The sequence below is a fragment of the Myotis davidii genome, unplaced genomic scaffold, assembly GCF_000327345.1.
Source record: "Myotis davidii unplaced genomic scaffold, ASM32734v1 scaffold218, whole genome shotgun sequence".
Lineage (NCBI taxonomy): Eukaryota > Metazoa > Chordata > Mammalia > Chiroptera > Vespertilionidae > Myotis > Myotis davidii.
The window spans coordinates 1,338,838-1,358,969 of record NW_006289235.1 but is presented as its reverse complement, the minus strand read 5'-3'; the positions used below and the strand labels follow the sequence as shown (position 1 = coordinate 1,358,969).

Genomic DNA, 20,132 nt, shown 5'->3' with positions numbered 1-20,132 from the left:
ACATACATGTTATCATTGTTGATTGCTATTATAACCATTTTGTTACCATTCATTGTACACTTACTGTATGGCAGGAGCACGTGGCAGTTGCTTTGAAGATAGTGTGTGTAATGTTTATCACCAATCAACCTTCCAATTTACAGAAAAGTTAAATGATTTTTCTAAAAATCACCAAGCTATTAAGTGGAGTAAAATGGAGTCCAGGCATCTTGGATTCCTAAGCCCATGGCTTTTAAATTATATCTTCTGGCCTTTCTGTAAACATTTATTATTAATTTATAATAGTACTTTAAAATTTACATGATAGTGAAGTATGTGAAGTTCAAACATTGATAGCTTAACCCTGCAAGTATTTTTTGATGATATAATTGTGCTAACTACTAGGTGTCATTTGATTTGTCTTCAAGTTCCATGTGGACTAGACGAGGAGATACTCATAACTGCTTTTAGGCACAGTAGAATGAAGAAGTATAATACCCCAGCTAGTGTGGTTCAGTGGTTGAGTGTCGACCTATGAACCAGGAGGTCATGGTTCAATTCCTGATCAGGGCACATGCCTGTGTTGTGGGCTCAATCCCCAGTATGGGGCATACAGGAGGCAGCCAATCAATGATTCTATCTCATCATTAATGTTTCTATGTTATTGCTCCCTCTCCATTCTTCTCTGAAATCTGTAAAATTATATACTTTTTAAAAAGAAATATAATAGATACTCATACAAATTCCCTGGGAGTACAAACCACAGCTTCATAACTCTTGACTTAGAAAGTTATAGGAGGTGTAACTGAGTGATGAGCCCTGATAGGTAAGTATGGTTTTCATAGGAGGATATGCCCACAGAAAAATCACACCACTTTATGGAACTACATGAGAAAGACACAGAACTATGAATCTTTAGTTTATTTTGCAAATGACATGTAGGGTATATGGTGGTAGGGGAAAAGTGGGAGAGGCAACTGGAAAGGAAGGTTGAAAACAAATTGTGGGGCATACTAATATTTTGCTAAGGGGTGCATTTATTCAGAAGGCTAGAGAAGGCCATTGCCAGGTTTTGAATATGGACATTTGTGTTTATACCCAGCATTTAAGGAGCTAATTCTAGAGGCATTTTGGTATTAGAAAGATGGACAAAAAGGGCCATGCTGAGTTGGTAGAGTCTGTGTCTCCTGTATGTGGAGCTATCTAACTATGTTTGGAAACCAGTGTTTATTCTCAAGGTATTAGTTAAGACCAGTGACAAAGACATACAACATAGGAACTGAGATGGAAAGAGATATCAGAGCAATCCTTACAAGTAAATGAGATTTCACAGAGAGAAATGAAGTACAGTAGTACAGTAAATTTGGAGAGGTCCAAGGGCAGAATACTTGGGAACACACACACACACACACACACACACACACACACACACACACACACAAACTAGAAAAAACATGAGGGAGTGGAGAGATAGGTGTGATAACAGAACTTTCCCTTAATAATACTATAACACAGATTTAAAAAGACATACTTTGAAGAATGTGGACACTTTAAATAGCATCAGATGCTATAATGGAATTGAAGGGGACAGAGATGGGGGAGAGGCAGCTGTATCTGAGTTCAGTGGTGAAAGCAAGGAAGAGATGGAAGAGTATATCGGTCGCCAACCTGTGCTCTGTGGACCACTGGTAGTTTGTGAGGTCCAAAAGGTTGGCGATTGCTGGAATATTAGATTGAAGAATGATACAATTGGACAGATATATGTTAGACTGAAAAGATTTAAGCAAGAGTTTTAATATATTTTGTGGTAGGAATCTGTAGTACACTATATTTACTATACTTTGTTCTATCCTATCTAATAAAGAGGGAATATGCTAATTGACCCTCACACCATTGGAGAGATGGTGGCACCCACAGTCAATAAGGAGGGAATATGCTAATTGACTGCCCTGCCCTCAAAGATGCAGCCCACCAGCTGAGCCCTGGGACTCTGAGGTACAGCGCCGCCCGGGAATATGCTAATTGACTGCCCTGCCCTCAAAGATGGCAGCACCCACAGCCAATAAGGAGGGAATATGCTGTTTGACTGCCCCACCCATAAAGATGGCAGTGCCCACAGCCACAAGATGGTGGTGCCCAGCCCTTAGCCCCACCAGGGAGGCAGGCATACAGCAAGAATACTTGGGAATACACGAGTATTCCCAAGGGGGTGGGCCTGGTCACTCCACGTGCCTGCCTCTGGAGTCCCCCAGTCCCTTGAGCCCCTATGTAGGTAACCAGGGCGGGCCGAGGCTTGCACTGCTGGCAGTGGCAGCAGCAGAGGTGTGATGGAGGGGGGCTGCCCAGCCGCCCAGGGCCACCTGAGGCTCAGATAACTAGAGCCAGCTGAGGCTTGCGCTGCCAGCAGTGGCAGCAGCAGAGGTGTGATGGGGCACACCTTCCCCTGATCACCAGGTCGCTCCCCCCTCTGAGCGTTCCCAGACTGTGAGAGGGGGCAGGCCGGACTGAGGGGACCCCCTCCCCCCAGTGCATGAATTTTCATGCTCCGAGCCTCTAGTGTATAATAAGTAGTATGAAACTATGAAGGTTGTTTTTGTGGGCAAACAGGCACATAAAATCTACATGGACATTCATGATATGTCATCAGTAGTAAATTTTTATCCATTAATATTTAATACAATTCCAATTTTAGTAAGTGAATATTATTATTATTGATCCCTGTTTAATCATTTTTCAGTGCTTTAATTCTCAGTGTATTTTCTCCCTTTATTAAAAAATAATATTTGAATTCAAGTTTTATCAGAGAGCAAGATGGCATAGGGCATAGCTCACAGACCATGACGTAGCAGAACATTTTAACTTGATTTGACTTTAAAAAACACAGTAAAATAAGGATAAGGTTAAACTTTGTTTTAAAAAATTTGCTGCTGGAATTTTATTATTTATGCAAAAGCTTGCTGATCAGTAGGGCTCTGCGTCCTGATGCCAGGTTTTTTTATTTTTGCACTTCCTACAGTCTATGTGAATAATACACAGGGGCTATGGGGCTTGTTAAGCCAACTCTAGAAAAAAAACAACTGAAAAACATCATTTCCCATACATAGTCAAGTAATGCAGGGACTTTTCTGTTTAGAAAAATGCCAATGAATATTCTGAGCTTTTTTAAAAAAAAGTTTCACCTGAAGATATGTTTTTATTTGATTTTAGAGAGAGAATCAGGGAGAGGGAGAGAAAGAGAAACATTGAATGTGAGAGCGAAACATTGATTGGTTGCCTCCTGTGTGCCCTGACTGGGGATAGAACCTGCAACCTGGGTATGTGCCCTTACCATGAATTGAACCTGTGACCTTTCAGTGTATGGGGTGATATTCCAAGCAACTGAGCCACACTGGCCAGGGCAATGTTCAAAGTTTCGATGGCTAGTTTTGACATTTGTAAAACCGAGAAAGTAATTATTCTTGACTCATAGTCCACAAATTGATGTGCATATGAACATGAGTGTATGCATTATGGATGTTTAATGATTAAATATAATTTAAAATATAAGATGACAGTAATCAGGGCTTGGTTCTTAGACCCAATTTATTTTCCTGATGGTCTCATCTAGCATCATGATATCAAATACTATCTGTAAGTGATTGCCTTTCAAATGTTTACCCCAGTTCGGAACTCTGGTTAGCCACGGCCAGCATGGCTAGAGAGGCACCAAACCTGAGTAGGGGCAGCTGGGGATTGAGAAAAGAAAAAAAAAAGACAGACACAAAGACTTTAAGTAAAGCTGGGGCCAGGTGGGACACTGTTCTTGGATGGAGAGACAGTGACCCAGGGCTAGTGCAGTGGATTTATTATATACGGCATGATTCCAGGAAGTTTTACTAGAGTTTAAGACAAAGGAAACTATGTGAAATCATGGTTAAAGATCAAGATGCAATTCTTCATTCTTGTGGCTTCTTTGTAATTGTCACTCCTGTCTGAGCCTGGATAATTGTGTCCTTTCCTGGTGCCTGGCTGAACTTAGATAATGAAACCCACCCCCTGGTGCCTAAGCTAAAGGTCAGGCTGACAACATACCTGCCTCTGACAAGGTATGTTTGCAGGATGTGGCTCTGCCGACACCACTGGACTCAGCCGACGTTTAGCTCATATGCCTTTCCAGGTGCTCTCTACACAGATCTTTCTGCTAAACTCCACATTTAGGTACACAATCATTTACTCTTAGTTCAAATTTAACATGCTCTAAACAATCAACCTCCAAATCTGTTTTTTCAGAAGCTCTTCCTATCACAGTAAGTGGCACCTCCATTCTTCCAGTTGCCCCAGTCAAATATTTTGGAGTCCAGCTTAGTCTCCCGTTTTCTCACATCCCATATTATCAGTCAGAAAATGATGCCAAGTCACCTTCACCAGTCTGTATCCAATTCTGATAGCTTCTCATCACCTCCATTGCTACCACTGTCATCTCTGGTGTGAATTACTGAAGTAGCCATTTCAACTGGTCTTCCTACTTTGGCTCTTTTCTTACCTACAATCCATTTTGTCTGTCACATGGTCCTCTTAAAATGTAAGTCACATATCACACTGCTGCTGAAAATCCTCCAGTGGCTTGCCATTCACTCAGAGTAAAATGCAGTCCTGCTGTCTTGTAAGCCCATACAAATCACTTCCCTCTCCCCCTTCATTTCTTCTCTGTCCTTATCTTCCATCATTCTTACCTTCTCTCATTCCACTGAAGTAATACACAGCTGCATGCTTTTGTCCAGTACACATTTCCCCACATATTCCTCTCTCTCAAATTTTTAAGTCCTATCCTCAAATGATACTCACTCAGTGATATTTTCCCTGACCATCCTGTTAAATCCATGCTATCCCCTTCCTTCCCTGGCACTTCTTATTCTCCTCCCTTGCTTTACTTTTCTTCATAGCACATACCAGCTTCAAATTATCTTGTTTATTTGTTTAGTATGCCTCCCCTAATAGGATTAGTTCCATACAGAAGTGTATTTTTGTCTGTTCTGTATATGATTGCATTACCATTGTGTGGAACAGAACATCACCCTTGGTAGTCACTCAATAAATATTTGTTGAAGACTCACTGTTGAAATATGTTCCTTCTATTCCCACTTTGCTGAAAGCTTTTTTTTTTCTTCCATAAATGGGTCCTGGATTTTGTCAAATGCTTTTTCTGCAACTATTGATAAGATCATGTGATATTTATCCTTAATTTTGTTTATGTGGTATATCATGTTCATCAATTTGTGGATATTTTACCAACCTTGCATCCCAGGAATGAATTCCACTTAATAAACAAAATCACCAACCCTTTGGGATGGGTTTCCTGGTTATTCTCCATGACTGATCGTAAGTATTCTGGCTGTGTTACCATGTAGATATCTCAGGTTGTTAAAAAATGATCAAAACACTTACTTGTGACCCCAAATGTACATTATCTTTAGTGTTTTCAAAAAAATTATAAATTTTGGGATGTTTATGAATATGTATAATCACAAAATCATAAGTCTTTCTGAAAAACAGAACATGGAACTCATGAGCATATCATCTGAGGGCACAAAACACTGTTTTCTAGGAGTTCTATCAAGAACTTCCTAGTGCAGACATAAATTCATAGCGTGCAGATCTGCTTGTCTTGGACACAGGGTTGCCACCATGTTGATGGTTCTTTGGCATTACTGGTGGGGGTGGGGAGCATTGGGCTTGGCCTGGTGCTTTCATGCCCGGCTACAAACCAAGGCAAAGGTGGTCATACTTTCATTCATTAGCAGTGGCTTTTTCTGCCCTGACTCCCCGTACTCCATGCTGTGCCCCTCCACGGTCCTCTAAGCTTCAGTTCTAATTATTCTTTACCTCAAGTAGTTTTCTGTTTCTAGAGGACAGTCAGCAATATTGGTGGCATCAAATGCACAGGCAAGCGTAAACCAAACAAACAGCTTTCCAGTTGATTCTTTTTACCAGGCAAACACTTTTCTCCCCAAGAAACTATTTAGGTGTCAGAAATCTTCTTTTGGAAAGCTGATTTTCAGTTTCTTGTCCCCACACTGAAAATGCTCAATATATGGACAATCAGTTTCATATATTGCTCACTGGAAAGTGATATCTGTTAAATGCTAAAAATTAAGGACTCGGAGTCCTATAGGATGCTAAAACCTCCAATCAATTAGTCAATATTTCAGACAATACAGTGGGAGAAAAATCAGTAAAAGCAAATTGCCAGTGTATTAAATATCTTTGTGGACCCCATTTTGGCTAATTTTTCTAGCATTTTAAAATGCTTTGCTGTATAGTCAAAACGCAGTTCTTGAAAGTCTCCCATCTCAAACAATTTGGTTCTTGACCCAGTTGTTTTTGGAAAAAAATGTGTTGGTTGTTGAACAGAACTTTGGTTCTCAACCTGACAACCCTTCAGCATGACAAAAACATTTTTCGGGCCACAAATAAAGGAGAGAATGGATGTCAGTTTACCTCTAAACCTCAGTTGTTAACCTCTCAGGAAATTCTGCTGTGAATATTTTTGTGTGTTTTTGCTTTTGTTGCTGGCAAATGGATGATTAACACAATGTTAAATTATAAAGAGGCCATCAAAAGTGTGAAAGAAACAATGATCATAGGCAACTGAGGGGGTAGAAAAATTTGTTGCTTTGGGTAAATGAAAAGCAGGTAGCCTATGACAGCATTTCAGAGGCAGTGATATATGAACAAGCCAAGATGCTACATACTGACTTCCTGAAGGACATCCCTGGAACGAGTGCTGAAAGTGATTCATTTAAGGCAAGTAGGAGGTGGTTTGATAAATTTAATAAAAGAAGTATTTGTTTATAGATTATACAGTACATCAGACATATACTGTATTTAAGAAAGGTTAAAACATGGAATCATTTGTGGTCTGGAATGGATTAAATTTAAATTATTTCTAATGGAAAAAAATGATTTAGTTTTTGAACAAATGGATTCTTGAACAGCCTTCCAGAAGAATTAAGTTCGAGAACCAAGGTTCGACAGTATATGCTGCTTAGAAGGAGCAAATTTAATTTTTTAAAATTTCTGCAGCCTTTCCTTCCTTAGCCTGAACTTTCTTATTGAGGTGCTAATGAGCTGTGAATAGGCCAAATGAAAGAGAAATAGGAACTCCAGATAATCCATACTCTGATAAACTATTCCCAAAATAATTGGCGGGTTATGGTCCTTCTGGGACAGTGAGAGAAATAAGCAGTGTTTGCCAAGTCTGTGGAGCAGCTCGTGTTAATAACATTGTAAAAGAAATTTACAAGGCAATCACCATCCTTTTAAACAAATATCATGTGTGTTCCTTCAGGGCTGGGCACAATTTGATTATCTGAAAAGGTTTGTAGGTCAGATTGAGCGGAATCGCAGCATTTTTAAATCAGGAGATTTGAAACATACTTGTGATTATTTCCCTTCTGGCATAAATGAATTTCCTTTTCCTGATTTATGGTTTCTCCAGAACAAAAACGTTTGGCCTTCCTGTTGTGCTCATTTGCATGATTTTTAATTCATCTTCATGTTAAGGTTTTTAATTGCTACCATATTTTAATATGCAAGATTTAATTCATTGTTTTAATTTATGTATGTGGTGATAATTCTGCTCCCTTCCTGGTATAATATGAAAGAAGGCCAACATGTAAACAATACTTTCTTAGAGAATAAGCTTCTAATTTTATAGAAAAATTTTAAGGGTTATACAAATCAAGAAAATGGTAACTGATTCTATTCAAGACTATTTAAAAATATAGTGAAACATTGTTTTTAAATGTAGTATTATTTATCGCAGTATGTGAACAATGAAAATATTTTTATTCCTTCTGTTTATATCTCTTCCTGTTTTCCAAAGTAGAGCAAACACCTTGAAATATTCCAATAGACATGTTTTAAATTTCAACATGTTACAAGTATGATTATATATCAATCAAATAATCCCAGTGATATTGTTGCAACATATCTTATAGTATTCATAATTTTATGTGGTGATTTAAACATTTAAATATATAAATTTTAAGGCACTGTCCTAATGAAGCTCATGCTAGATTTTAAAAAAAATCTTTATATGAACAAGTTATCTATTGAGAATAGAGATATTGTACACCAAAGCTAATCCTATATAATAAAGAGCTAATATACAAATTGTCATCACACACTCGTGCCCTTGTGCCAGGGCCAGGGGACCTGAGGCTGTGCCTCCTGCCCGATGCCAGGCCAGGGGACCTGAGGCTGTTCCCCTCGTCTTGCAGGGCTTGACAGGGGTGGGGTTGGCTGGGTCTGGGTCTCGCACAATTTTGAGGTGCCATGTGGGTGGGCAAGGACTTGACTCTGGGTCCTGTGGCATGCCCCAGACTCTGACAGGAGGGAGATTTTCATATACATTTTACTAATTTTCTTTCATCTCTGACACTTCTATTATAGAGAAAGGGCAAATAGCAATATTAAAATATTTCCTCTAATTCCCTTTTAATGTGCACAAATTTTGTGCACTGGGCCACTAGTCATATTATAAACATGCAAAATTAGAAAGGACTAGGGTTAAGAGAGACTGGATGAATCAGAAAATTCTATTAATATCTCTAGGATTGTTTGAGTGGCTTATAATTATTACATTTATATAAAATATGGTATATTTTTCTATTTTAATTTTTAAAATATTTTTTATCCACTTTAGAGAGGAAAGGAGAGGGAGAGACAAAAACATCAATGATTAGATTGGCTGCCTCCCACATGCCCCCTATATTAGGGATGAAGTCCACAACCCCGGCATGTGCCCTGACTGGGAATTGAATTGTGACCTCCTGGTTCATAAGTCAACACTCAACCACTGACCCACACCGGCTGGGTTACATTTTAATTTTTAAATGCAAATTTACCAAGCTAGCTCTCTCAGAGTAATGCTTCTGCCCCTTAAGATATTAAAAATATTTCTGGCAACATAGTTAAAATTGCAGGCTTCTGTGAGACAAATACTGAGTTCAACTCCCATCTCCTCTCTTTATTAACTGTGTGACCTTGGGCAAGCTCTTAATCTCTATGAATCTGGTCTTCTTACTATAAAACGTGGACTGTAATAATCCCTTATTTTCTAAGGTTAAATTAGATAGTTTAATCGTGTACGTACTTCACTACATCTTAATAGATGGTAAACACTTCATGCATGATACTTGTATTTTGATTATAACTCCTATAGGCATTTAGAGGATAAAGAAAGCATTACAGATTAGAGCATAATCTAGAAAGTGGGAGCACCTACCTGGGAGATACACAAGACGATCCTCTGGTGTTCTAAAGAAATCATTACAGTGTCTCTTCATATGCATATTTTATTTAAAATTTAGAAAGAAATAAAAATTTATTAATTTTTAATATACACGTTTGGGGATCATTTTATATAATATACAGGGGTGGGCAAAAGTAGGTTTACAGTTCATATGGAAAGACACATAGGTTATGATTATTACAAGAACTTTATTAACTCAAAATGATGTCACAATGCAACTGTAAACCTAGTTTTGCTAAGCCCTGTGTGGCATTGATATTCACAGTGAAAAGCCAGTGTATTTGAAATACTTATAAGTAGAAGAATACTTATAATATTTTGTAGTAAAATAGGAGTGTCTCAGCAAATCATTTTACTACACAAAAGTGTTCTAGTTACATCATCGCAGAGTAGTTGAAAAAATATAATACATATTTTCCTTTTTTAAAGTGTTTCAAATACACTGAATATTTTTTTGTGTTGGAAAATAGCTCCAAGTACTATGTTATTTCTCAGATATTTCCAAAAGGCTTTAAAGCACTTGAGCTCTCCCTTCAAGGAAAAATTCGGTATTATCAACCATTAAGAAGGAACTGAATTTTATTAGAAATTCATGCCATGGAGAGAGCATTTAAAAAATGAATATTGGGCAATATTCTCATCATAAGTATGTGAGTTGTAAAATCTTTCACATCTACACACAGAAACATGAAAAGAAAAAAAAATAGATCTATTTAAAATATTACAAATTAAATCAGTATGGTTTTGAAATCATATTATAAATGTAAAAATATTTTCACTTGACATTTTAAGAAATCTAGATTTAGATGATAGAAGGTGAAATCTTATTAGCCTAATTAAAAAACCTGATGGATTGGGTAAAAGTGAATAGGGCAGCTAAATTGAATTGGTTCTCAAATTTGCTATTGAGCAAATTATTTTACAAATGTAGAATGTGCATTCACAAATATAATTTTTATGAAGATAAACAATTTACAAAATTGGAAAGCATTATTGTAATGATCAGGAAAAGCTATAGAGTAAATGAAATTTGAGCTGGAACTTTAAGGGGAATATGATTTAAATGTGTTTGGGAAATAATTTTTATTTCATTTTGTTTTTAATATGTTTGTAGCAGTAGAAAAAAAAAACAAATAGGAAGGTGTAACATGAAACAGATTATATGTAGTTTTACAAAGCCATGAAAGAGAGGATGGAAGGAAACATCTGAGACCCTTACATGATAGGTTATGAATTTGGGACTTTATTCTAAGAGTAAAGCCACTGAAGGTTATAGCATATGAGAATAACCCTTTCAATACAAACTTTGCAACTAATCTCGAGTTGGATTGAAGTAAGCAAACGATGGAGGAGAGAATGTTATTAGTATAGTTATAGTGTTATTTCAAGGCATGGTTTTGGAGTCCACCACTGAGCCTTGGCTGTGGTGGCTGAGGCGGCAAAGGTGGCAGCGGCGGTGACAGCTCTGGGGTTTGTTGGTCTCGGGGTGTGTTGGCTGCCGCTGCTGCTTCGGCTTGGTATGTGCAAATGGCTGGTTGGATTCTCGGCACCATTTTCCGCTTCTGCGACTGGTCAGTGTCCCCTGTGGGCCCTGCTGAAGCGATGGCGCTCGAACAGCACTCTGTTTTCTACAGTGGACACTGATGAAATACCAGCCAAAAGACCCAGATTAGATTGCTTTATTCACCAAGTGAAAAACAGTCTCTACAATGCTGCCAGCTTGTTTGGATTCCCATTCCAGCTGGCCACAAAGTCCATGGTAGCTTCTGTAGCTTCTGCTTATAATGGAACACGGAATGTGGCTCCTTCAGGAGAGGTATTTTCAAACTCTTCATCTTGTGAACTGACAGGTTCCGGATTGGATTCTGGAACAACATGCTGAAACTGGGTAATAAATCTCCTAATGGAATAAGTGATTATCCAAAGATCAGAGTGACAGTAACTCGAGATCAGCCTCGCAGAGCCCTGCCTTCCTTTGGGTTTACTTTGAACTCAGAAGGCTATAATAGAGGACCAGGTGGCCGCCGCCATAGCAAAGGCAATCCAGAGAGTTCCTTAATATGGAAACCTCAGGAACAGGTTGTAACAGAAGTGATTATTGAAGAGAGTGGCAAGGGTCTAAGGCATCCCCATTGTACTGTGGAGGAGGGTGTTCAAAAAGAGGAAAGAGAGAAGTACTGAAGGTTATTGGAGCGACTTAAAGAAGGTGTTCATGGAAACTCTGTTCCTCCTGTAACTTCAACTCATTATAGTTCTCAAAGATGTCACATGGATACATTAAAGACCAAAGGCTGGGGGGAAGAGCAAAGTCATGGAGTCAGAACAACTCAGTTTGTTCCAAATCAATATAGAGCTGCTGAAACAAGGGGACCTCTATGTCCAATGAGGAGTGAAAAGAGGTGTCCAAAGGGGAGAATTTCAGATATAGAGAAGACAGTTGGAATTAGATTTTAAAATGAAGGTATTAGGGGACACCAGCTGGAACCTGACCTGTCCTAAGAAGTGTCAGCCCGACTCTGCCTGGGCAGTGGGAGCAATGGCTTATTCAGGAGGAAAATGTCAACACTTGAGACAAAAGAAAAAAAATTGCTCAGGAAAAGAGAGAGATAACAGAACAGATGATCTTCTTGAACTTACAGAGGACATGGAAAAGGAAATCAGTAACGCCCTGGGCCATGGCCCACCGGATGAGATCCTAAGTAGTGCTTTCAAATTGCGCATCACTCGAGGGGACATCCAGACCCTGAGGAACTTTCACTGGCTCAATGATGAAGTCATTCATTTTTACATGAATCTTCTCATGGAAAGAAATAAAAAACAAGGCTATCCAGTACTTCATGCATTCAGTACTTTCTTCTATCCCAAATTAAAGTCTGGGGTTTATTACCAAGCACTGAAAAGATGGACCAAAGGGGTCAATCTCTTTGAATAGGAACTAATTCTGGTGCCTATTCATCGGAAGGTACATTGGAGCCTGGTGGTGATAGACATAAGAAAAATATCTGGATTCTATGGGACAGAAGGGCAACAAAATCTGTGAAATTCTCCAGTATTTTCAGGATGAAAATAAGACCAAAAGAAATGTTGATCTGAATCTTTTAGAGTGGACGCACTAAAGCATGAAGCCACATGAGATTCCTCAACAGTTGAACGGGAGTGAATGTGGAATGTTTACTTGTAAAGGCATGGTTTTGTCAGGTGTCACCACTGCCATCGGGACAAGTAGAATGGTAATGGTCCCTATGCTGCTGCTGAGCTGTGCATTGGAGAATGTTTCCTAGCATGCTTTGCCTCTACCTACTCTATGTCCTAGATGCCAGCAGCGCCCTCCACCCCCAGCAGTGATAAGCAAAACTGACTCCTGCTATTGTCCAATGTTTTCAAGAGAGCAAAATAGCCACTGGTTGAGAGCCAGTGGTTTAAAGTGATGCAACTAGGAATAAAAAAGAAGAGGTGGATGTGAAGTAAATTGCTTGCTGGACAGCTTTTAACTAATTGTTGATGAAAAAAGAGAAAGTCATTTTACCAGAAATAATTTTCCGTGTGTGTGTGTGTGTGTGTGTGTGTGTGTGTGTGTCTTTATGATGTATTTTCTATGTCAGCCTCTCTGGGGGCTCTGTTTGCTTTGCTACTCATGTTTTCCATTGCCCCACTTTATAATACAGGGTGGGCAAAAGTAGGTTTATAGTTGTTTGTATGGAAAATAATACAATAATTAACAAATAAGAATACAAGAATAAATTCTGCATTTTGCATACTTAAACTGTAAACCTATTTTGTCCCACCATATATACCTCCTTAAATCTTTTTTTAGTATCTTTCCTAAATTATGGGGTGATAGCTTATAGACCACCCTGCTTTTTGACTCTTTTACTTCAAGATGTAAGAAATGTTAGTACAATGAGAATAAAACTTGTCAAAATGTTTCACATCTTTTATTTTTATCAAATGCAAGGAGCCCTTATGCACTCCTCTCAGGTCTCTGAACCCCAAGATGAAAAGCTTTAATTGTCAGTGGGATCCTGAAGTAGAAACTTGAAGCATGCTCAGTCTTTTAGGAGCCAGTGATAAAACTGAAAAACTGCCCATTGTCTTTAGCTGACTCTCTACTTTCACCTTCTTGTCTACCTGCACCAAAAGGGCAGAGGACTCACTGTTCTGGTCTTTTATTACTTGCCTTGAGGCAGAGGTCAGAATTTGCAGCTGATAATGAAATCTACCCAGAGTGTTCCAGGGCTTAATATCATTAACATTTTCCTTACAAATGTCAACCTCTAAAGGCCTTAAAGAAAGGATCTCTTTCCTTGAAGACAATAGGGAGACAAACAATACAGAGCAAGGCAACAGGTACTATATACAAAAAGTGTGTGTTATATGCCATTGAATTGGCTCCAACTCATGCCAACCCTATGAATGAGTGATGTCCACAATGTCCTTCCTCGGCAAACCTGCTCAGTTCCTATAGACCCGTGGTCAGCAAACTGCGGCTTGTGAGCCAAATGCGGCTCTTTGGCCCCTTGACTGTGGCTCTTCCTAAGCTTAGGAGTACCGTAATTAAGTTAATAACAATGTACCTACCTATATAGTTTAAGTTTTAAAAATTTGGCTCTCAAAAGAAATTTCAACCATTGTACCATTGATATTTGGCTCTGTTGACTAATGAGTTTGCCGACCACTGCTATAGACTCATGGCTGTGGCTTCCTTTATGGAGTCAATCTGTCTCATATTTGGTCTTCATCTTTTCCTACTTCTATTTTCCCCAGCATTATTATCTTTTCTAAAGATCCCTGCTTTGCACGGCTAGCATGGCTCAGTGGTTGTGTGTCGACCTATGAACCAGGAGGTCACAGTTCCATTCCAGGTCAGGGTGCATGCGCGGGTTGTAGGCTCAATCCCCAGTGGGGGGCGTGCAGAAGGCAATTGATCAATGATTCTCTCTCATCATTGATGTTTCTATCTCTCTCTCCGTCTCTGAAATCAATGAAAATATTAAAAAAAGAAAAAGACCCCTGCTTTCTCACCGTGTGCTCGAAGTAGGCCAACTTTAATGTGATATGCTATTTCTGCTTTCTGCTCTGACATGGAAAGACCCAGTAACTTTGGTCTAATCCCCTTAGGAAAAAAAGCCCAACTATTAACTTAAAGTATGGAAAATTGTTATCTGGTATATGTTAAGAGATTCATTAATCTATTCAGCAAATATCTGTTATGTTCTACTTCATATCAGATATTGTATAGTGAACAAAATAAACAAAACTCTGCACTCAGGCCACTATGAGGGTTTTTCTGAGGAATATGCCACACCACCTTTTCAAGAAGAAGGGAAGGAGACAAAAACATGTAAAATAAATGAAGGGAAAAAAAGAATTTATTGATATATGTGGAAGGTGATGGAAAATTCAAGTAGCTGATATACCTGAAGGAAGTGGAAATAACCATTATGTCTGGGGGGAAATTACCTACTTACGCAAAAATGTGTTACTTTAATTCAATTTTTTGCTGTTAATCCTTACCCGATGATATTTTTTCCCATTGATTTTTTGACAGAGTGGAAGGAAGGGGGAGAGACAGAGAGAGAAAAAAACATCCATGTGAGAGAGACACATCAATTAGTTGCCTCCTGCACGTGCCCTGTCTGGGGCCCAGGAATTCCTGCCCTTGACCAGAATCAAACCTGAACCCTTCAGTCTGTGGTCCAATGCTCCAACCACTGAGAAAGCCAGCCAGGTCTAGTTGAATATTGTTTTACATCCTAGAATCTCAATAAAACCAAACACCCTTTTGTAGCTTCTACTTCATATTTTGCTATTCTATGTTGCACTAAGTAAGAAGAGTGAGGCAGTGGATGCAATTTCATAAAGGCTGAATGGGAGGGTTTTACTGAATGTTAATAGACACTAAGTGCATATTATCTGTGTGTCTCACAAGGACCCTCTAAGTTAATATCATCATATCCATTTTGAAGTGTGTACCAGGAGTCTGAGGTTAATGACTTTGCTCAACCACATACTGCTGTGTCATCTAGCTGCCTTTCTCTTGTCCCCTTATTTGAATGTGCTATCAGTATCTGTCTTACAAGGATCATTTTGAAGGTTATCTTTGAGTTCTGACTCACCAACATAATGAGGTTCCTAGGTATTTTCTCAGTAGTTTCAAAAATCATTAACACTTTTAAAAATATATTTTTATTGATTTCAGAGAGGAAGGGCAAGATAGAAACATCATTGATGAGAGAGAATCATTGATCAGCTGCCTCATGCATGCCCCACTCTGGGGATCGAGCCTGCAACACGGGCAGGTTGAATTGAACTGTGACCTGGTTCATAGGTCCATGCTCAACCATTGAGTCACACTGGCTGGGCTCAAAACCATTAACTCTTAATTTGTGGAAATGAAGAGAAGAAAAATACACTTAAAAAGGCACATTTGATCAATTGAACTGTCCAAATGGAAATGGGCATGATCATCTTATTAACATTTTCTTTTAGCTTTCTTTAAATGGACCCATCTTATATAGTTGGATATACTGAAGGATAAAAATATTATCGCTACACCAAAAATTCACCAGTCATGCATTAACTTAGACTCTATTTAAAAAAGTATGAGTATGACACATCTAAAGGAACTAAGTAATAAAATTCTCAAATGTTCTTTAAGCATTTATACATTCAAGAACAATAAAACTTTCTTTATCCAGGTTAAAACTTATATCATATTTTAAGGTTGAATTTGGGGAAGTTGCCAAAATAGATCAGTTTCAAATGAAATATAAAACTACTCAGTGACAGATTGTGCCCTCTGGAAACGTCCCAGCTATTTTTCTAAGAGCTTTGTGGTTTGCTGGTTTCACTACCTATGTTTGTAACCATTTGATGACTTATCTCAGTTTGAATTGCCAAAATCATGCTTCTAAAAATACACACAGCTCATTCAACTGTGTTTCCTCATAAAAATCATTAACCATTTCAATGAGCATTGGTCCCTAAATACAATCATTGCCGAGCATTTCTTGGAAACTAGAATGTGCTTATTAACACTTTATATGCATCAGTTGAAATGCTCTTTTCAACAGTCCTTTGGAGACATATTTTTATTTATTTTTTTTTGTTTTATAGATGGGGAAACTGAGATGCGGACAGGTTAAATAACTTACCCAAGATTGGATATTTAGTGAACTGGGGTTTAAGACATATTTATGTATGGAATAGTGTCAATGGCATCGCTCTATATTTTTTATGACAGTTTCTATCACTAGAGATGAGTTTCCAGACATTTGTACTGGACATTGCAGGACTAACACATACACTCATTTGTTTTCCCCAATTACTTTACTTTCCCCTCTCTACACTTACTTTGCCTTTTGCATCTGCTACATCTTCAGGAACGTAGGTGAAAATAACTACTAATTCTTCTGCAGAAGTGCAGTAATTAAGCCTCTGAAGTAGGTGGATAATGTTGAATAAATGTTAGTGCTCTTAATTTTGAAAACAACCAGGATTGTTTTGTCCATACATTTTTATGCTTACCTGAATCATTATTTGGCCAGTGTACTATGGAAATATATAAACTACTGTGATAAAGACAGAAATTAAAATAAGATCAAAGCATAGAAAAAAATAGTTCCAATTGATGATACTGGCTTCTCCAAGTTTCCTACCAAATTTCCTTTGATGCTAGTTCATATGCCTCAAGCTTGGGTGAAATATAAAGTACTATGTCAATGAAAACATATTTTGGGGGGCTGTAACCAAAAGCATAAGCTTCTCTATATATCTCTGTTTTTAAATTCTCTGTTAAAGATGGATTTTTAAAAAATCGTTGAAAATGTACAATGATTTAAAAATGTACAAAAATCATTTGAAAATGTACAAAAATGTAGAATTCAGGAAAATTTATACTTTCATGGGTTTACTGGCACTGAAATCCCAGAACCATTTCCTATTTTGTATAATGAAGTACAAAAACAAGTTTTCATCTTGACCCAGAACATATACATAGATATGTGTATATCTATGCATATTTGAAACAAAAATACTAATCCTTAATATACATGATAAAATTGATATTTTTCTCTATTTAATTTAGTTAGTTATTTTAACATGTACATTGTTGATTTCTTTTTTACAGTAAGTTTTTCTGACATAATTCCTACCTTCAGCAGGATATGAAAATCTGACTTCTTCAACATAAACATTTGGGTATTCTGGAGATGGTATGAGGTGTACTGACAAGAGCATAGGCTTATGGTCATTAGGCATGGATTTGAATCCTGACTTTGATTTCCTTTTTTAAATTGAGTTATAATCGACATATAATATATTAATTTCAGACGTATAATATAATTATTTGTTATTTGTATACACTGTAAAATGATCACCACAATAAGTCTAGTTACCATCCATCAGTATGCATAGGCACATACTCTATTTAATTTTAACTGGGATACTTCTAATCATGACCTACTAAAATGATTTCATGAATCATTTATGGATCATGACTTACAATTTGAAAAACAATGGTCTAGACCAGTGGTTGTCAACCTTCCTAATGCCGCGACCCTTTAATACAGTTCCTCATGTTGTGGTGACCCCCAACCATAAAATTATTTTCGTTGCTACTTCATAACCGTAATTTCGCTACTGTCATGAATCGTAATCTAAATATCTGATATGCAGGAGGTATTTTCATTGTTACAAATTGAACATAATTAAAGCATAGTGATTAATCACAAAACAATATGTAATTATATATGTGTTTTCCGATGGTCTTAGGCGACCCCTGTGAAAGGGTTGTTCGACCCCCAAAGGGTTCGTGACCCACAGGTTGAGAACCGCTGGTCTAGACAAAGAAAGAATTACTCAGAGCCCAGTTGACAATTTTGACCATAATCAAATGTATTTGTAGTTAAATTTATGTATGTAAACAATGATTAATTGAATTATGTATGTAATTTTACAGAGCTTATTCATATTTAAATTTAACTTTAATATGGCTGTCTCTGTAAAGATTTTGTTTTATGAACATCATCAGACAAAACATTTAGGTTCAGAATTTATGAGTACTAGACATCATGTCCTTGAGTATAGAGCTTTGCCTTTTAAGATTTCCTCCAAAAGTTCAAGCCTCTGTAAATATCAGTAAATCATAAAGCATTTACTTTTTAAATCCAGATTGTACAATGGTGAAATATAGTGTTGTGCTCCTTGAATAATAGTGTTGTTTATAATTTATCATTTGGAGAATATTATCTAAACTCAAGCATGTTAATGATTTTTTTAGAACTTTTAAATAGCAGCTAGGTTGAGGTTGAAATTTCAGAATGGTTGGATTTAATTGATGTTTGCTCTTAGAATTGTTATGGGTCTTTTTTTTTCCTACAGTAATTATCTGGCTCTTGAAATTTGGACAGTGACTTAAGACAGTAACCTTGGGGCAGATTGTGCTTCAAAATGGTTCTTATGTGTATGAGAGTCTAATAATAATTATAGCTTAACATACTTTATTTGGGTCTTACACATGGTCAGGTATTCTGCCGAACACTTTAATTCTTTCCACAATCTTATTAGAGAAATATTATTGCTCCCATTTTATGAATGAGGAAACTAAGGCTTATGATAGGGCTAAGCAACTTTCCCAGGGTGACAAGACTTCAGGTCTGAGTAAAAACTCAAACACTGACTGTTTGCTTCCATAGCCTTGGGTTTTGCAATTCCATTCTATCTACTGAGCATAATAAAACTCCTAGAAACTCTCACGTGTAACCCAGTGAAAGCAAAATATCCAATATTAGATTGTACTTTTTTTCTACCTACACAGAGGACTGGCTGCATAATTTCTGTGCCTTAGTGAGAAATGAAACTCAGAGCTCCTTGTTCAAACAGTAGGAAGGAAAGTGCTGTTCAAATTACTAAAATATAAAGCTGGTTTTTAAATTTTATTTCATGGTCTCTCTCTTGACTTTTCGTGGAGATTTTTATTTGTTTATACTGAATAAAAAAATTTAAAGTATTAGCATGGCTTTTATTGCTCATTATTATATTGTACAGTTGCAGTTGTCAATACAAATTCATGAGCATTTAATTCATGCAGAATCATTGTTATCAGATAACTTGTATTTGTAGCTTGAGCTATGTATTTCAGTCTTAACATGGAAATAACATGCAATTAACTCAGCTGTTGTTATTTCACTTCTTGGTAGGTATACATTCTACCAATATTCTTTACCTTCAGCTTATTGATGAGTAAAGAAAGATTGAAAGGAAAAGGAAGTCTGGGTTGCCCTTTTTTTTGTCTTTTCTTTCCATGTTATCAGTTTTAGCATAAATGGTTAGCTCATATGAGAAAGAAATATGGGTGAGCAAGGATATGATAGGGTTTCTTGGTTGGTTGTGTTTTCCTAGAATTGCCTTCTTTCTGGCTTTGAAGCAAGTTCTGTTTCAAATATAAAGCATGGTTTCTTGGGGCTGTTGGTGCCCTCACTCACTCAGTCACCAATACAACACACTTACCTTGTACTTGCTTGAGTTGCACTAACTTCTCACCTATTGTGGGTCCACCAGAATTCTGTGCTCATGGGACATAAAAATATGCAAATGGGGAATACACACATATTGCAGTTGTCTCCTCTGCTTATGGACTTTCCTTATAAAACCCAAGTTCAAAGACTAAACTGTTCAGAATTATAAGTTGGCCATGTCAAGAAGCAGATAAGACAAGCATGGGGCCCTTCTGAGACCTGGGTACTGTGGAGCTGTTCAGGTTGCACAATCATGAAGCCGGTCCCATCTGCACATATCTCGCAGGCTGCCTTTTTATGACTTTTCCCCTTTTTATATTTTATTTTTTATTTTTGTATTG

General features: G+C 37.6%; 1 pseudogene; it reads left to right on the top strand.

The window, feature by feature from the left end:
* The first annotated feature begins 10,689 nt into the window (after positions 1 to 10,689).
* Positions 10,690 to 12,555, top strand: LOC102765784 (annotated as a pseudogene).
* The last annotated feature ends 7,577 nt before the right edge of the window (positions 12,556 to 20,132 follow it).